We start from the raw sequence: 19,369 nt of genomic DNA, 5'->3' as shown, positions 1-19,369 counted from the left end.
GGAAGGATTTTGTTGCAGAGGGTTTTTGGAGATCTTTGGAGATGGCTCTAAGAGGATTGGACCATGAGATGATTTCAAAACTCCATGATATAGTGGAAAGGAATTTTTCTATGATGTTTTCTCGGTTAGATGCTAGATTGGTTGATCAAGCTAAGAAGGTCAAGGTGGCAGAGTTTGGTTTTGTTGATCAATTTGTGAAGTTTGATATAGAATTTGCAAAATAGTTGGAAGTTGTTGCTGAAGATATTCCTAACCTTGTTGATGTTGGGATGGACATTGGTTTTCATGATCAGTTGGATGAGTCTAACATGGAAATTGTAGAGCACTTGGTCGTGGATGATCTGGTTGCTTTTGGTGGTGAGTTGTGTGTTGTAGAGCATCTTTTTGTAAGCAATGAGATGGTTGGTGTTGAGATTTTTACATGTGTTGATGGAGATCTTCATGTTGCTATTGATGTGGATTTTGTGGTTGATATGGAGTTCGTTGTTCCTGGTGTGGATTCACTAGTTATTGTTGTGGATGAGGATTTGATGTTGAAGCATTATGTTTAGTTTGTTCCTAGGAGTGAGCATGCTGATTGGATGGTTGATATTCTAGTGTTTTATAGAATGATGTGGATGTGGATGATGTGCAGATTGGTTTTCTTATCCCTGTTGGAGTGGAAGCCTTTGGTAAAGATGAAGTTGGTTGCTGCTCTTTCTTTTGGCATCAAAGTGTGGGACACACTTTTCTATTTACCTGGGGAGTCTAATGTAGGAGCATCTTGGTTTTTCTTGGTGGCTACTTTGGAGTTAATGGGAGGAGGCTCAATAGTTTCTTTGGTGGATGCTTGGACTAGTACTCAGTTGAAGAAGGAATTTGGAGCTCGGCAGGGTCTTTTGCTGCCTGGCATGGTCTGGAAATTTGGTGCATGTTTCAAGTCATGTAACTAATTTTTTTAAATGAGTTAGAGGATGAAAATTTCAACTATGGAAGACAACATAGACTTCTACCTATGGTTTGAAGCTCGAGTTATAATTCATTTGGAGCTAGGAGATATCACAATTTTACTAGGACATCAATTTTGGAAATTTAATGGTTGTAGGAGGCTGACTTTAGCATTTAATTTATGTATTTGTATTTAATTTGTGTTTTGGTCCGACTTGTGGCTTAGATTGTTATAAGTAAGGGTTGTGGGGAAGTCTTTAGGCATTATTCATCTATGCAGGAGAAGTAGAGGAGCTTGGAAGAGCGAATTTTGTGAAGGGCTAGTAGCTACGGCTTGGAAAACAAGGAGATTGCTTGGTGGGCTTGCGAGCACAAGTTGAGATCTTCCTTGGAGGTTTCTACTAGAGTGTGGATCTAGACTAGCTAGGGTGTGGGATTGGATCTTGAGGGATCTTGCAGAACTATTACTTGCTTTGTATTTGGTCGTAACCAGGAAGGCCTTATAGCCCGACACATTGCATGTAATCAGTTATATTTTATGAATATATTATTATGATTTGGTATCAGATCTTGCATTGTTACTTCTTGTTATTGTGTTTCTGCTGCATGGTTTTATAGAAGGGGGCTAGGACATCTCCTTTGGGGATTCTTTTGCCTTGCACTATGTCAGGATTACAAAACTAGGATACTTGCATCAACATCAAGAAATAAAGATGAAAAACCAAAAAATAAGAAGGCATAGATAGAGGTACTAAGAGCTAGAAACAATAGAGTAGAAGACAATGTGATCACCCAATCTAATGGATCTAGTGACCACATTACATCTCACTAAAAGAAAAGAGGTATGCAGGACTTTTATAATTGAAAGCTATATTTTACATCAGTTCCTAGCATTAAAGTTTTGAAAAAGATATATTTGCATAATTAGAAATGTATGGAGAAATGATCAGTAAGTACTGAGCATCAGTGGTATAGTCTATATTGACCAAGTCTTGTAGTAAAGACTGAGTGATTAGGGAGGATCATATATTGACCAAGTTAATTGGTTATGATCGAGTGCATAATGTTGATTGAACTAAAGTTCAGGCCAAGTACAATTATCATACACTAACTGAATTTGAGGACATTTATTGTAGACCTAAATTGAAAGATTGAAGGTATATATCGAATCTAAATGATTATCTTTCTTACCTTCCAATTGAAGAGTGCAAGAGAAGACTAAAGGCAGTCTCAACAACCAAGGCAAGGAATCACAAAAGGGAATTATGAAATTTGTGAAAAGAAGTAAATATTACTCTTATTGTCGAGAAAGGTATTTTGTGAAAAGATTTTATTGAAAACCCTAGTTCACAATGGCGTCTGGAAGTGAAATGACAAAGGAAATAAATTTATACTTTTCTAGTTGCATCATCAAGTGGATCTACATCAAGAAGTGCTTTGAATGCATAATGAAGAGGAAGAGTGACAAAGAGAAGAAACAATTCTAGAAATTGTGGGAAATTAAGAGGAAAATCAAAGGGGAAGAGGTCTCAATCTAGAGGACTAAGAGATTGTTGGTACTATGGAAAACCAGGACATAAGAAGAAAGATTGTTGAACTCAAAAGAACAATGAAGGAGACAAACGAGAGGGAAACAAGGAGGAAAATGTGGTAAGTAGCAAATCTGAAGAGGATGCTTTTCTTCTTTCTTTTGAAATTGTTGATGATTCTTGGAATTTATATTTCAGGGCTTCATTTCATGCTACACCCTATAGAGGTTCTTTATTGATTATGTCCAAGGAGATTTTGGGCTTGTTTATTTAGGGGATAATGAACCCTATCAGATTGTTAGAAAGGGAAAAGTTAAGTTTACGTTGCAGAATGGGAATCAATGTCTACTATATGAGGTAGGACATGTTCCAAGGTTGAGTAGGCACCTTATATCTTTGTATAGGTCATATTGCTCCTTCTACTTTAATTATTTTAGAGAAAAATGAATGTTCAAGAATAGTTGTTGTAGTTGAGTAGGGAGAACAAACATTTGTTGCAAATTTTGATAGAACACTATGGCACAACAAACTTGGGAACATGAGTGAGAAAGGTATAAAATTACTTCATTCAAAGAAAGTTTTACCAGGTCTGAAATGTGTCAATATAGATTTATGTGAAAGTTGTGTGTATGGAAAACAAAAGAGAGTGAGTTTTATGAAAAGTGGGAAGGAAAAGAAAAATGAGAAATTAGAGCTTGTGCATATAGATGTATGAGGACCAACTTAGGTATCTTCTCTTGGTGGCTCTCATTATTATGTTACATTTATTGATGATGCAACTAGAAAAGTATGGGTTTATTTCCTGAGACATAAATCTAATATTTTTTAACTTTTAAGAAAAAGAAATGCTTTGTTGAGAATGAGGCTTGTAAAATCCTATTTGAATGTTAATAATATTTAAATATGAATATCCCAAATATAAACTAAATTTAAAAAAATATATTTTAAATATAATATAAACTAATTATAATTACTAAACAAACATATATTACTTAAAATATATATTTATTAATTTAAAAATTTAATAATTAATATTAAAAAAATTTAAATAATAATTAAAAAACATTTATATTTTAAACTTACCTATCCCCTCACAGGGCCCGCATCCCATTTGGCATGCTGCCAAAGGTAGTAGTGTGCTGCCATAGGTAGTCGTGTGATGCACTATGGTAGTTGCATGTTGTCATTTGGGCAGGCGTGCAGTGGGGGAGTAAAACCCCTCCCTTTATAATATGATTTTATTTATTTTTAATTCTTTTAATTTTTTATTTTTTTTGAAAAAGGGATTTTATTTAATATTTTGTTTTTAAATTATTATTTTTTATGTAATTGCAGGTACAGGTTTGGAGGATGAATTTTTCCAGCAAGCTAATTTTTAAAAAAACAAATCATAGATTCAATCTAGTAATTTTTCCATCAAACCCTAACCCAACTAATTTATTTTCTTGCTAAATTTTCCTTTTGTCAAACATCAAATAGGGCTTTATTTCATTGCACAGATCCAAGCTAATAAAATAAAATGACTAGAAAACTTCAAACACCCAAAAGGCACAAAGCACATAGATCTTTTTAAATGAAATCTATTATGGGCTTCAAACCCTGCCTCACACTAATGCTAATAATCTAGCAACCTGGTGAAACCCCTGTGCACTAAGCCAAAACCCTTCAAAGCTTCCAAAATTCTTATAGCCCATATCTCAAAAATTGCTCCCCAAAAACCTGTTGTGAAATAATGATTTGAAACCCTTTGATATAGAGCCTTGACTCCCTTTAGGGTTTCTATTTCCAAAAAGCCCTAAAATATAACTATTTTATTTAAGTTATCTTTTCAATGTATATTTAGTCACTCTTTAATTCAAAATATTTAGTAATTTTATTTCTCATTTTATAATTTAATGCAAGCTCATTAAGAGTAATTATTTATTATTTTAATCAATAAGGATAACTAGAGTGCATGATCAAATTGCAACTCCAATTAAGTCAATATCAATTAAATATTTTTATTAAGACAATATTTAATATTTAAATTCTTTTAATTAAATTTTCTAAATTAGGACTTTAAGTTCAATCTTTTAATTTAGTCAAAATTTTCGATAATTCCAACAAATGAAATATCATCTTATTTTTATATTTTTTTCTTTTTAATTAAATAAAATTTACTAATTCAAATATCATTGATTAATCTAAAAATCATAAATAAGCATTCTACCAAGAAAATCACAAAGTCAAACCCCATGACATACATAAGGAAAACCAACCAAAGTGAAAATCAAACAACGTACGTACAAAAAGACTCATGGGTTTAAAAAGGGTAGATAGTTAGATATGAGTCCTCCTTGTAGGACAAGTATTTTGTATATGGCTGGGATTGGATCTAATCATTAACTTCACATTCTTACCATTGAGTTATTGCAATAGGGCACGCTCATCCTACCAATTTAGGGAAGTTGATGCATGGTACTTGCAACCTGCATAAAAGACAAACATGTATGCATATGCATATATATCTAAGCTTAACAGGAAATAATAAGGGGTGGTACATCGTATAGATCCTAACTAGTAGGTGACTATGACTCCCTCCCTTAACCACATCAAACATGTGAGATAGAAATGTAAAACATACATGCACACCATATACATGCAAGTATGGGGTAAGTGCAATAATAAATGACAAGTCAAATCATTGAATGCTCAAATATAAAAATGCATCACAATGAATATAAAATAATCATCATTTGGAGACCTATCATATGACATCATCATGAAAGAAATCACATTTACTAAGAACCATTAAAATATTATTAATTCACTATTAATCATGTAACCATCAACCAACACATGAAATATAATCAACTAAGTAATCATCTTTTATATATATATATATATATATATATATATATATATATATATATATATATATAATCCAAGACATGAAATAATGTCATATAACCATAAATCAAATATCTCTGAAACTAACACATACATGAAATAGGCCTAAAGTAGTTTGACAATCAGAACAAAAAAATAAACTATGTTCGAGCATAATAGTGAACTTATGGGGTTCAAAAATTTTAGACTAAGTGTATGTTGTTGAGATTTCCTCGAAAAAGGTAATGTGGAGAGATCCTAGTGAGCTTCCAATTGATGTAGTGCATAGGGATACTTTGCAGCAAATCTTCTTGAAAAGAGAAGTCTTTCTTCCAAATAAGTAGGATTCGTTATTTTGGGCTACTGCAAAAGTGGAGGTTGCACAATACAGGATGGATACAAAGTATTACAATAGTTAAATAATAGTAAGATCCCTAACCGTCCATTCTCATTTTGTTGGAATAAGTTTTTTCTCCCCAAAGCTAGATGCTTTGCATGGTTGGATTTGAGGATCAAAATTCTTACTAGTGAATGACTAGCAAAAATCCACATTGTGTATCCATTCAAATGTATTTTATGCACGAATAAGGATGAAACAATGGACCTCCTTCTTTTAAACTATTCATTTTCTTAAGACTGTTAGACTTATGTGCTAAACAAGTTGAGTTTCTCTATGCCTTTACTATGCAAATTATGGGACATGTTTCAATCATGGTTTGTGCTCCATTCCAAGTCTCTTTTTTCTTATATCCTCGTTGTTGTGGTTTGGGCTATATGGTAGGAGAGGAATAAACACATTTTTTACCAAGATTTTAACTCAATATTCTTTGTTCAAGAAGGCCTTCAGATTTCTGTCCATAAAATTGTTAACACTAACATCTCAAATTCTAAATACAATTATCTTTTTTCATATTGGGAAGACACAATTGTTAGGGAATGGAAAGGCTTTCTTGTACATTCTAGATCTATTCTTAATAGAAGTTTGAAAACACTAGTAGATCATTTAACAATTAAATGGAACCCCCCTTCCACTGGTTTTGTGAAGCTTAACTTTAGTGGAGCATCTAGGGGTAACCTGGCAAATCGGGCATTGACATGTTCATAAGGGATCGCCATGGTATAGTGCAAGCACTTAAAGTTGGCCCAATTCACCCACTAACAACATAACTAAAGCTCAACCTTTTCTCATTGGGCTTGTTTTGGCTAAGCGAAGACATCTTAAAACAATCCATGTCAAGGTGATTCCATGGTATGCATGCATCAATAGATCACCCATGAACTAGAAAATCATGTATATCATGTATCAAATATGGAATCTTATAGACTCTCTTGATTATCATTGTATCTTGCATACCTTTTGAGAAGGTATTAGAGTAGGATATTTTCTTGCTAATTTGGGTTGTGATGAATTTAATTTTGAAGCATTCATCCCTCATACTCAACTTGTTGAATGACAATAATTACATGAGTTTATTGAGCATGGTAAGGTTGACATTTAATTCAAAGTGCATATGTTTTCATTCATAGACATCATTCAATTATGTTATATTTGATGATGCTTATGTTGATATATTAACATTGGGTTACAAATTTGTTTATTGAAAATTAAGTCACAAATTTTAAGTGGGAGCTCAAGACATCAAAACACTAGCTTATATTCTCATCCTATGTCATATTGGGTATTTTTGGATTGACAAGGAATTCCATATCACAAAGGGCTCTCGTTCTTCAATTGTATGAATTGAGTGCTTAAATTCAGGGTTTTTGATTACTTCCATGGTGCATCATGGCTCTTCTGGTCAAACCTTCATTTTGGCAATCCACCTTTCTTTCCCTTTGCATGAGTAATCTGTGGTTGGCTTGATGAATGTTGTTGGTGGAATCTCAGCTCCTTCTTGGTCATGCTTTTCGACAGCCTATTTGGCAGTTCATCTGACACATCACCTTTTTGCTTGTTGGAGTGTATCTCATAATGAATTATGATATACTATATGTTTTTGATAGTTTGCATTGGAGGTTAATTACTACATTTTGTCTTGACTGGTCTATGGAGATTATCGTATTAAATCTTGATGATTAGATCAAAACTTCTCTTCTCTTCTTTCTCTACTTCTCTATTGTAATTAGTTTGGATTCAGAAATTTCTTTCTCATGAACTTGCACACCAATTATATATGTTAATAAACTAGCAGTTGCACGTCTATGTACATGCAACGATTAGCCGATAGGAGAGATTTTTCTAATTGAATGCAAGGAAAAGAAGATGTTTTATGTTTCTATGGAGAAGATATATCAATTTATTATTAGATTATGAGTATAGTAATTCAAATCTAATATATTGTGTTGAGTTGACATATTTAGAAAGATTTAAAGTAAGAAAACATAAGAAATATTACAAGTAAACAAAAATACTCATTCATTAAGTGTGAACATAAATCATTGTGTGCAATGTTACAATTTAGTATAATATTTAACAGAGAACATACGTAGCTTGCCAACTAAATAAGTTTAAAGGAATAGTAAAGAAATATAATATTTTTTAATCAATATTTGTTTCAATAATTTTTATTTGTTGTGCTTCAAATTTATGGCGTGTGAGCTTATATTAAACATATATTTGAATAAAAAAACATAATATTCAAATTGCAAATATCTTATTTGAGAAGTACAATTAGAAATCATATTGTTAACATATGACCTAAAACATAATAGTAAATAGTGTAAATATGCATAAATGTTGTAGTTAGCAGTGTTGAAAATTGTATGTTGAAAGTGGTATACTATAATCTGCACAAGAAAATTAGAATAATTTTAAGTTAGGTTTGTTTAAATTCAATAAAAATTAGCATATACACATGAAGAAAAAAGTTATGATTCATATGCTTTTAACTTTTAAAAATTAATAAAAAAATATATAAACCATACATTGAATTTTATAGAAGATAAATCATATTAAAAATATATAATCATATTTTCACTACAAATCAACATGTACACATAAGAAAGAAAAAAAAATGATTAAAGGGTGAACCCACAATAATGGGTTCCACTTTAGTGGGATGAACAAAAATGAAAAAAAATTCAAAATGAGAAATTGAGTTTACCATATGTTCGCGCGAACTTTTTTTTTAATCATGTTCGCGTGAACATATTTGGTATGTTCACATGAACATATGTGATATATATGTTCACGCAAACATGATTTGCATGTTCGCATGAACATAGGTTCATGCGAACATGGTAAACGTGTTCGCGCGAACGCCATGTTCACACGAACATGCAAAATCACAAAAATTTTAACCTTTTTTTCTTTTTTTCTTTTTTTTGCTCTTTTGACTACCATAATTGTAGGAGAATGATCTCCTACTGTAAAATAAAAAATGTCAAAATGTGCTTCTCGGAGCAAGCTTTCCAACGACTATAATTTTATTACATAATTTAATCATTAAGACTTTCAAATATGAGTTTAACTCATTATAGGTTCATTACTGATTGAACATCAACTGACTTTGACACCTCGGGAAAATTAGTAAATTAGGTCAAAAAAATTTTGAAAAATATGGAGGCATTGGCTTATTGAGATACCTTTCTATTCAAAAAAAAAAATGGTTTATGATAAATTGACATCAAATTATCTGTGTCAAACGGAACGTATGTCTGAATACGGTTCATGTCACTTCAAAACTTCATAGACTATACAATATTCAACAAAAATAAATCAAACCAAATGCAGACACTGGATATTGATGCTACAAATCCAACGTAGAAAGAATTACTTCATTATCATTTCTAAAAAAAAAGTTATGTGTGTCAAATGGACTGCCACTTTTTAAAATATTGAATTTTATTATGTACCACTTTTTGGAGGAGATAAAAAAAAATTGACATAAAAAAAAAAAAAAAATTAGATTAAAAAATATTGTTACAAAGTAGGAACAAAGTACTCAAAATCACTAGTTTATGTCATCTTGAAATTATTTATAGTTTTGGAGATATAGTCAATTGAACGTGACATTTGTTGCAAAAATATAGATTTCAGAGTCAAAATTGGTCAAAAAGTGGAACCCATTATTGTGGGATCACCCTAAATGTATTTAACTTCTAAATAAAAAATCTAATTAAAATTATAATATAACATAAATTAAATTTACAAAAGATAAATCATACTAAAATTATATATACACATTTTATTTAAATTTGATAAAATGGAAAATAAAACTCAAATTTATAAACTTACAATAACTTTACAAAGAAAAATGAAACCAAAACTAAATAAACATACATTTCAACACTCACGGGAGAATTATATACATTTTAACTTTACAAAGGAAAAATCAAAATAAACCTAAATATAACATGTACTTAACACATTTAATATATAAAAAATCTAAAATTATATGTAACATGCATTTAACTTCAAAACTAAATTATCAATCTTTTAGCCCATACTATATTGCATGCAATTAATAAATGTCCATTCTAGTTTTAATCTAGTAAGAAAGAAATTATCATTAATAGATTTAACTTCTAAATTAAAAAATCAAATAAAAATTGTTTATTACATAAATTGAATTTCACAAAATGCATTTAACATACTTTTAATATATAAAAAACTCAAATTTCATGTAGCATTTATTTAACTTCAAAACAAAATTATCAAATCATTACCCACTATTTTCCATGCAATTACTACATGTTCCTTAAATTTTCATCTAATAAAAAAAATTGATAACATGTATTTAACTTGTAAATAAAAATCAATTATTAAGCCGAGAGGCTTTCCTACAGTGGGAGCAAATATCAATGTAAACTTTTTCAACTTTTAAAAAAATTTGACGTATAACTGGCTGTCCAAATTAATATTATTAATAAAAAAAATTATTATATATCTCTACAGTTACAAATCTGACTCGACAAAAATTGTTCATTAAGCCGAGAGGCTTTCCTACAATGGGAGCAAATATCAATGTAAACTTTTTCAACTTTTAAAAAAATTTGACGTACAATTGGTTGTTCAAATTAATATTATTAATTAAAAAAATTATTATATATCTCTACAGTTACAAATCTGACTCAACAAAAATTGTTCATTCATAGTAATAAAGAAATCACCTCATTGGACAGTTACATGCAATACCAATGAATATGGAATTCGTAGTGTCTGTAGATTGTTCTCAATATTGTTATTGAGATTGAGAGGGTCTTGAATAGAAGATGGAGAAATTGAATTCTAGTGCATAATTCAAATCTCTGTGAATTCATTCTGACGAAGAGATTGATTTTCAGTGGATTGCAAAATTCAGCCATGGAGAAAATGCAAAGCAAAATATGGGTGACATTGAAAGGAAAGTGCGCTCCATTGGGTCCCTGCTACTACTACTTCTTCCTTCCATGGCTGCTCTTCATGGAAATCCGCGCACAGGAAGAGGGAAATGAGATTTTCATCCACTTGCTTGAAAGCTCCATGTCAAGATCCCTCATCTCCGCAGGTCATATGCACCATGGGATTCGATCTCGCGACCTACTGCAACCTCACTCTCTTTTCCTTGCTAGACCACGCCCTTCTTCCCATCCTCCACTCCAACAACCTCCCCAGTACAATTCAATCTCACAGCTCCGCTCAAAAGCTTTCCTACCGAGATTTTGTTGACCCTGAGGTCGGGGATCTGAATCCCCTCACTGGAGGCTGGCCAGGGTCTTGTAATCTGTAGGTGCAAAGTTGCCAGAAATATTGGCAGATCTGTGATCATTACGCTGAATGGCCACGCACGTGTTTTTTTTTCGGACCTTTACAGTGCTGGCAACATGATTGTCCATGGAATTGATCATCTTGTTGATGGAAAAGAAGTCAGGAAACACTAGAAAATCAAGAAGCTCAGAAGGCTGCAAAAGAGGGTAAAGAGATCAAGAAACTCCAAAAAATATCATTTGTCTTCCTGTGGTCTCAAGTGGCTAGGGAATTCGAACACTAGACCTTGCGGTTCTAAAGGTCGCTTAACCTCAGGGCATTCTCATATGCAAGCTTGGAGGCCAAAGGTGTCGAGTTCGATTCCCAAGCACGGATTCAATGGTTCAGAAATATCGAGCAACCAGTTGAAGAATCTGTTGGACTCTGGTTTCAAACAGAGGGGCAAAGATCATGGTCACATGGATTGGCTAGGCCACTGGGTTGTGAAAGATCCACCTGTGAGCCAATTTCTTTGAAAATCTGATTAAAGATTGATTGATGTTGGAAGATGCATTGCGTTGAATTTAAACATTAAAAAAAAAATAGTTTTAGTTTTAACCCTTTCCCTGCAGTTTTATCAAAAGAAAATTACAGATTTTTAAATTCTTTTCAATTATCATTTTTTTTAAATGTATAAAGCACAATATAAATCTATGAAAGAAGAAATCTGTTAATAGATTTACTATCTAAACATTCTAGTTTTCTTGAAAAGTCTTTGAATTTATCAAATAGAAAGATTTTACATTATAATAGAAATAATTTTAAAATTAGAATAGTATTAAGTTTTGAAGTTCTTTTCTATCTTGTTAATTGAAAAAATCTTAATGAAAAAATAGAAGTTTCATCTTTTTAAAAAGATTTATAAAGTTTTAATTTTAGTAACTAATTTTAAACCTTAAAAAGAACACCATCACCACTTAGCTAACATACTAATTAGTCAACCCAAAAATAATTTATAGTTTTAAAACAAGTGAACCCAAGTTACACACACACACACACACACACATTAATCTAAATTGAATCCTAACGCTTAACTAAATTTAATTGTAATCTAAAACTTAATTAAACATCAAGTAACATTTACTTCTAATCTTAGCATTAAATCAATTATTCCCTAACCCTAAGTCTAATAAAAATATTAAACCAAATGAAACCATCATGTTGAAACTAATTATATACTAAACTAATTTACCATTTATCACAAATCAAATAAACTATTATTCCTAATAACACACCTTACTAAGAAGGAAAAGAGATGATAAGAGTGTGAAGGGGGGAATGCACATAAGATTTTAATTAGGAGTTGACAAATTGTGTGTGTGTGTGTGCGCGCGCGCGCACGCGAGAGAGAGAGAGAGAGAGAGAGAGAGAGAGAGAGAGAGAGAGAGAGAGAGAGAGAGAGAGAGAGAGAGATGGTATGGTAATTAGGGGGAAGACATGCTTAGAGAGGAAGGGGGAAGAGCAAGGTAAAGAGAGAAAGAATATAACTAGGGTGCAATACACACACACAGGACATCATTAGATGAAGGGGAAATGAAAATAGGGGGAGGGGGAAGAGATGAGGTAAAGAGAGAAAGAGGATAACTTGGGAGGGAGGGAGAGAGAGAGAGAGAGATTAGTGGGAGAAATATTTGAGAGAAAGAGTGAGATAAGGGGGAGAGGGTGAGGGACACGAGGTATAGCTAGATGTAAGATATGGTGGGAGGGGGAAGAAAAGGCAAAGAGGGAGAAGTGAAAGGGAGGAGATAAGGAAGATAAATAAAATGAGGGGGAGAGAGATCAATAGATCACAAGAAATAGGCTAATTAGGGTTTAAGATAGATAGTTATGATGATGATGAGAGAGAGAGAGGGTAATTAGGGGGAGGGGGTAGAGGGAAGAATAACGTAAAGAGAGAGAGAGAGAGAGAGAGAGAGAGAGAGAGAGAGAGAGAGAGAGAGAGAGAGAGAGAGAGAGAGAGAGAGATGGTAATAATGGGGAAGGAATATTTAGAGTTGAAGGAGATGGAGAAAAGGGGATGAGGGAGATACGAGGTGAAAGATGATAACTAGGTTCCAATTTAAATTTAAATTTAGATGATAACTTCTAATTTTAGCATTAAATTAATTATTCCCCAACCTTAAGTTTCATATAAATATTTAAAAAAATTAAACCATCATGTTGAAACTAATTATATACCAAACTAATTTACCATTTATCACAAGTCAAATAAACTATTATTCCTAATAGCACACCTTACTAAGAGGGAAAACAGATGATAAGAGTGTGAACTGGGGAATGTACATAAGATTTTTATTAGGGATTGACAAATGTGTGTGTGTGTGTGTGTGTGTGTGTGTGTGTGTGTGTGAGAGAGAGAGAGAGAGAGAGAGAGAGATTGTAATTAGGGGAAGACGTGCTTAGAGAGGGAGGGGGAAGAGTGAGGTAAATAGAGAAACAAGATAACTAGGGTGCTATAGACACACACACACACACACAGAGAGATTAGTGGGAGAAATATTTGAGAGAAAGAGTGAGATAAGGGGGAGAGGGTGAGCGACGCGAGGTATAGCTAGGTGTAAGATATGGTGGGAGGGGGTAGAAAAGGAAAAGAGGGAGAAGTGAAAGGGAGGAGATAAGGGAGAGATCAATAGATCAAAAGAAATAGGTTAATTAGGGTTTAAGATAGATAGGTATGATGAGAGAGAGAGAGAGAGAGAGAGAGAGAGAGAGAGAGAGAGAGAGAGAGATGTTAATAATGGGGAAGAAATATTTAGAGTTGAAGGAGATGGAGAAAAGGGGATGAGGGAGATAGGAGGTGAAAGGTGATAACTAGGTTCCAATTTAGAGGGAGGGTGAGAAATTAAATTTACTTCTAATCATAGCATTAAATCAATTATTCCACAACCCTAAGTTTAATATAAATATTAAAAAAAATAAACCCTCACATTGAAACTAATTATATATTGAACCAATTTACCATTTAGCGCAAATCCAATAAACTATTATTCCTAATAGCACACCTTACTAAGAGGGAAAAGATATGTTAAGAGTATGAAGGGGGGAGTGTACATAAGATTTTGATTAGGGGAAGACAGATATGTGTGTGTGTGTGTGTGAGAGAGAGAGAGAGAGAGAGAGAAATCAGGGGAAGACATCATTAGACAAAGGGGAGATTGAAATAGGGGGAGTGGTAAGAGATGAGGTAAAGAGAGAGATAAGAGAGAGAGAGAGAGAGAGAGAGAGAGAGAGAGAGAGAGAGAGAGAGAGAGAGAGAGAGAGAGGGAGAGAGAGAGAGAGAAAGAGAGAGAGATTGTAATTGGGGGAAGACATCATTAGATGAAGGGGAGATGGAAATGGGGGGAGGGGGAGAGAGGATAAATTGGGAGAGAGAGAGAGAGAGAGAGAGAGAGAGAGAGAGAGAGAGAGAGAGAGAGAGAGAGAGAGAGAGAGAGAGAGAGAGATTACTAGGAGAAATATTTGATAGAAAGAGTGAGATAAGGGAGAGAGGCCAAGAGACATGAGATATAGCTAGGTGAAGATATGGTCAGAGGGGGAAGAAAAGGAAAAGAGGGAGAAGTGAAAGGGAGGAGATAAGGAAGATAAATAAAATGAGGGGAAGAGAGATCAATAGATCACAAGAAATGAGATAATTAGGGTTTAAGATAGATAGGTATCATGATGGTTTAGAAAGAGAGAGAGAGAGAGAGAGAGAGAGAGAGAGAGAGAGAGATGGTAATAATGGTGGGGAAGGCATATTTATAGTTGAAGGAGATGGAGAAAAGGGGATGAGGGAGATAGAAGGTGAAAGATGATAACTAGGTTCCAAGTTAGAGAGAGAGAGAGAGAGATTAAATTTTCTTCTAATCGTAGCATTAAATTAATTATTCCCTAACCCTAACTTTAAAACAAATATTAAACCAAATTAAACCCTCACGTTGAAACTAATTATATACTAAACCAATTTACCATTTATTACAAATCCAAAAAACTATTATTCCTAATAGCACACCTTAATAAGAGGGAAAAGAGATGTTATGAGTATGAAAGGGGGAGTTTATATAAGATTTTGATTAGGGGTAGAAAAATATGAGCGAGAGGTGAGAAAAAGGGGAAAGGATGTGTGTGTGTGTGTGTGTGTGTGTGTGAGAGAGAGAGAGAGAGAGAGATGGTATAATGGGGAATGCATGTTTAGAGTTGAGGGAGATAGAGAAAAGTGGATGACGAAGATAGGAGGTGAAATATTATACCTAAGTTCCATGAGAGAGAGATAGAGAGAGAGAGAGAGGGGTCCTAATAATAGTACGAGGGGACATAAAAGATAGAGAGTGAGGGAGATAGGAGGTGAAAGACGATAAATAGGTTCAATGTGTGTGTGTGTGTGAGAGAGAGAGAGAGAGATAATAATCACGGCAAGACATCATTAGATGAAGGGGAGATAGAAATAGGGGTAGGGGAAGAGATGAGGTAAAGAGAGAAAGAGGATAACTTGGGGGGGGGGGGGGGAGAGAGAGAGAGAGAGAGAGAGAAGGGGGAGAGGGTGGGGGACATGATGTATAGCTAAGTGGAAGATATGGTGGGAGGGGGGAGAAAATCCAAAGAGGGAGACGTGAAAGGGAGGAGATAAGGAAGACAAATAAAATGAGGGGAAGAGAGATCAATAGATCACAAGAACAAGGATAATTAGTATTTAGATAAATAGGTATGATGATGATGCTGATGATGGATATGTCAACATTTCTTTCAATGATTATTAAGTATTTCTTTATTACACATGTTTGTATAAAAATTTCTATATTGCGTCAATGTAATCAAATTGTTTAGCAATAGAATGTATAACATTTCTTCAATTTCTATAACATTAAATAATTATCTATATGATTTTAAAATATCTTTTTAAATTACTATTTTTTTTCTCTATACAACTTTTTAAATTTATTATATAAAATGTATACTAAATTATAATAATATTAAATATTTATTAATTAAAAAATTTCGTAATATATTAACTATAACAAATTATAATTTTTAAAATAATGTCTTTCATTTTGCATCATGAGTGCTACTAGCTTATATATATATATATATATATATAAAATAAGCCGAGAGATATCCTTCTCGAGGCACCCATTGCACTGAGTGAGATTATGAAAATAGGCGCCTCGAGGAGGATATCTCTCGGCTTATTTATATATATATATATATATATATATATATATATAAAAGCTAGTATATATTATATATATTATAAGTGGAATTTCACAAATGATGAATCACATTAAAATTATAAATATATAAAAATTTGACAAAATTGGAACAAAAATATTATAATTAACATATATTTTACTTTGAAATAAAAATTAAATTAAAATTATATAAAATATGCATTGAATTTCTAAAATGAAAAATCAAACTAAAATTATATAAACTTACCGATAGCTTTACAAAGACACACAAACATGCCTTTAATCTTCACAATGAAACTCACACTAAAATTATATAATCTTATATAACAATCATTTAAATTCAAAACAAAATTATCAAACATTTGTTGTAATGTCCCCATTTTAGCAGTTGACCAAGTGTGTCTGTGTTAGCCTTGTTCTACATGGTCCTAAGGGCTAATGAAGGGTTTAATGGGATCTTGGAGTGTTTTGGCCTAGTCATTTCCAGTTTGGGCCAAAACGAAGTTGATTTACTCAGTTTCAGGCATACTTACTATTTTAAGTAAGTTGGCAGGACATAGTGCAGGTCAATTTTGGTGATTGGATTCGATACTCCTCAGTGAGAGCTTTCCGATGAGCTATCACTCGCATTATTCGGAGTCCGATTGTTAATACATTTTAATGCCTGAAGTTTTATTAAAGTAACGTCTAATTTAATTGTAAAATATTAAAGTGTTACTTTAATATTTATTTTATGGTGATGTGTACCCAAGGGAGACATAAGGGGTATTTTAATATATGTTTTATATTACACATCTTTTATCCCACATTGCCCATATGAGTTGAGCGGACCCTTGGGAATAGAATAAAAGGAAGCATTTGTGGCTTCATTAGACAGGTTGAATATGAGAAGAAATTGGTGTGTGAGTTGTAGCTATGTTCTTGGCATTTGAGGACGTCTATCCTCTCTTGTAACATTCTAGACATCATTCCCTTGGGGTTTGGCCTTTGGAATTCTTTCTTATTGGCTTCATTATCAGGCAGTTTAGTTGCATTTTTGGCTACAGGCAGATTTGATATTTTGCTCATATCTTCTTCACTACTTGTCCGACACTTATGCCGCTTAGAGGGAATGGTATTATGAAGGTAGTGGACTGATTGGAGGACAAAGTATTGTAGCAGCAAGTTCATAAGCATGGGCTGGAGTATTATGTCAATACTGCTGAAGTAATTAGTGAGTTGATAAATCTGCCATGTATTTGGTTTTATGAATTCTAAAAATAACATTTTATTAGTAGCAGTTCATTTCCACTTTGCATATTACTGTAGTTTCTTTCTTTTTTATGTTGTATGATACCAATTCCATGCACGAAACACAACAAAAAAATAAACGTTTGATTTTTGGATTTATAAGGGGTTTTAAGAAATTGAATGCAAACTGTTTGACATAATTCCTTTCAGCAATTTGGTTTAGTTTTTTTGGGACATCCAGGGGTGCCCATTACAGTGGTATCAGAGCTATAAGTCCTGCCATCCTATGGAGGTCTTATAGGGAATTTGGAACAGCCGGATAGAGGGAAAAAGTGTTTGACGAAATGTCAAAACGCTAAAATCAAAAATTCAAAAAAAAAAAAAAAAAAACAAACATAGGCTAAGCATTTATCTTTGAGCATGCGACAGGGGTCTTATAATTTCCGCGATACCAGAGCAAGACAAAATAGGATTTCAGACTTGCAAAGCAAATAGTCTAGTACATCCGTGCAGGTGGACATTGAACCCAACCATACAGACACAAAGGAGATATTCTTTGATCAAGACAATAATATGGGTGATTGAGATGACAGGAATACAGGATTAGGCGGAGGCAGAAATGTTGGTCCAGATCAGGGGGAGGTACTTTTTCGATAGTTACTGGATACATTAGAGCAGGGGCAGCATATGCAGTAGGAGCAGAATAGGCGAATGGACATAATGTTGCAGCTCATGGCTAGACAGATGGGTGTCAATATTAATCCAGGTGATGCCAACAACAGAAACAATAACAATGAGGGAAACAATAACAATGGGGGAAACAATAACCATGAAGGCCAAGGCAACAACAATGGTCCTGAGAATAACATTAATGGTAATAATGGACACGGCAACAATGGGAATGAGGCTGATAACTTTAGACACGTTGCACGCCCAACACAGACTGTGAGCTCGAGACCTCTTCTACCCACTTTCCCACCCAGAGATCCGGTTCAACCAGTAAACGAACCACAGATTACCGAGTTACAGGATCAGTTCAGGAGGGACTGGGAGGCTAATGGACCAGAGTTTCAGGCGAATATTTCTCTTAGAGATTATATGGACTTGAGGATGAGACACATGCCTAAAGCAGGAGGGAGGAATCAAAACTTTGAGCTGAGGAAGAAAGTTTGAAAACTTTCTTTACCTTATTATGATGCTTCAGGGAAGATGACTGCACGAGCTTGGGTGCAGAAGGTAGATACATACTTGCAGCTAAATCCTATGCTTGAGGAGGAGGCTATCAAGTATGCGGCTATGCACTTGGATGGCGTTGCACATGAATGGTGGCATCATGGCATGGTGACTTTGGGGCATAATCAGATTACATCCTATGAGGAATTCACCGAAACATTGATTGGGAGATTTGACACTAAGGATCCTGAGTTACATTTCAAGGAGCTAGCACAGTTAAAATAGTCAGGTTCTGTGGATGCTTACATTGTCGAGTTTCAGCGCTTGTCTGATATCTCTCCTAGGAGATTGGTGGTGTTATTTTTTGATGGTCTTGTTGATCCATTACGAGGTTGGGTGAAGGGACATGATCCACTCACCTTAGCTGAAGCAACTAAAAAGGCACGAGATTTAGCCCCTTCAGTATACAAAAGAAAAAACCATTCAATAGATTCTTCCTACCGCAAGGACAAAGACAAAAAACCGTTTCAGAAAGAGCATAGCAAACCCAAAGAAGGATCAAAAGGACTAGACAATGAAACCTTGAATGAACTTCGAAAGAAGAAGTTGTGCTTCCATTGTAGAGAGCCTTGGGACTTATCTCATAAATGTTCTCTCAAGGCTAAGGCAAATCAAATGGAGTATTTTTCAGCAGAAAAGTCAGAGTCAGAAGGGGAGGATCGGCACTCCGATGCAGATGAGGGTAACAC

The sequence above is a fragment of the Cupressus sempervirens genome, chromosome 10 (assembly GCF_028749045.1).
Source record: "Cupressus sempervirens isolate cs-2001-9-10 chromosome 10, ASM2874904v1, whole genome shotgun sequence".
Classification (NCBI taxonomy): domain Eukaryota; kingdom Viridiplantae; phylum Streptophyta; class Pinopsida; order Cupressales; family Cupressaceae; genus Cupressus; species Cupressus sempervirens.
This window is presented reverse-complemented; position numbering follows the sequence as displayed.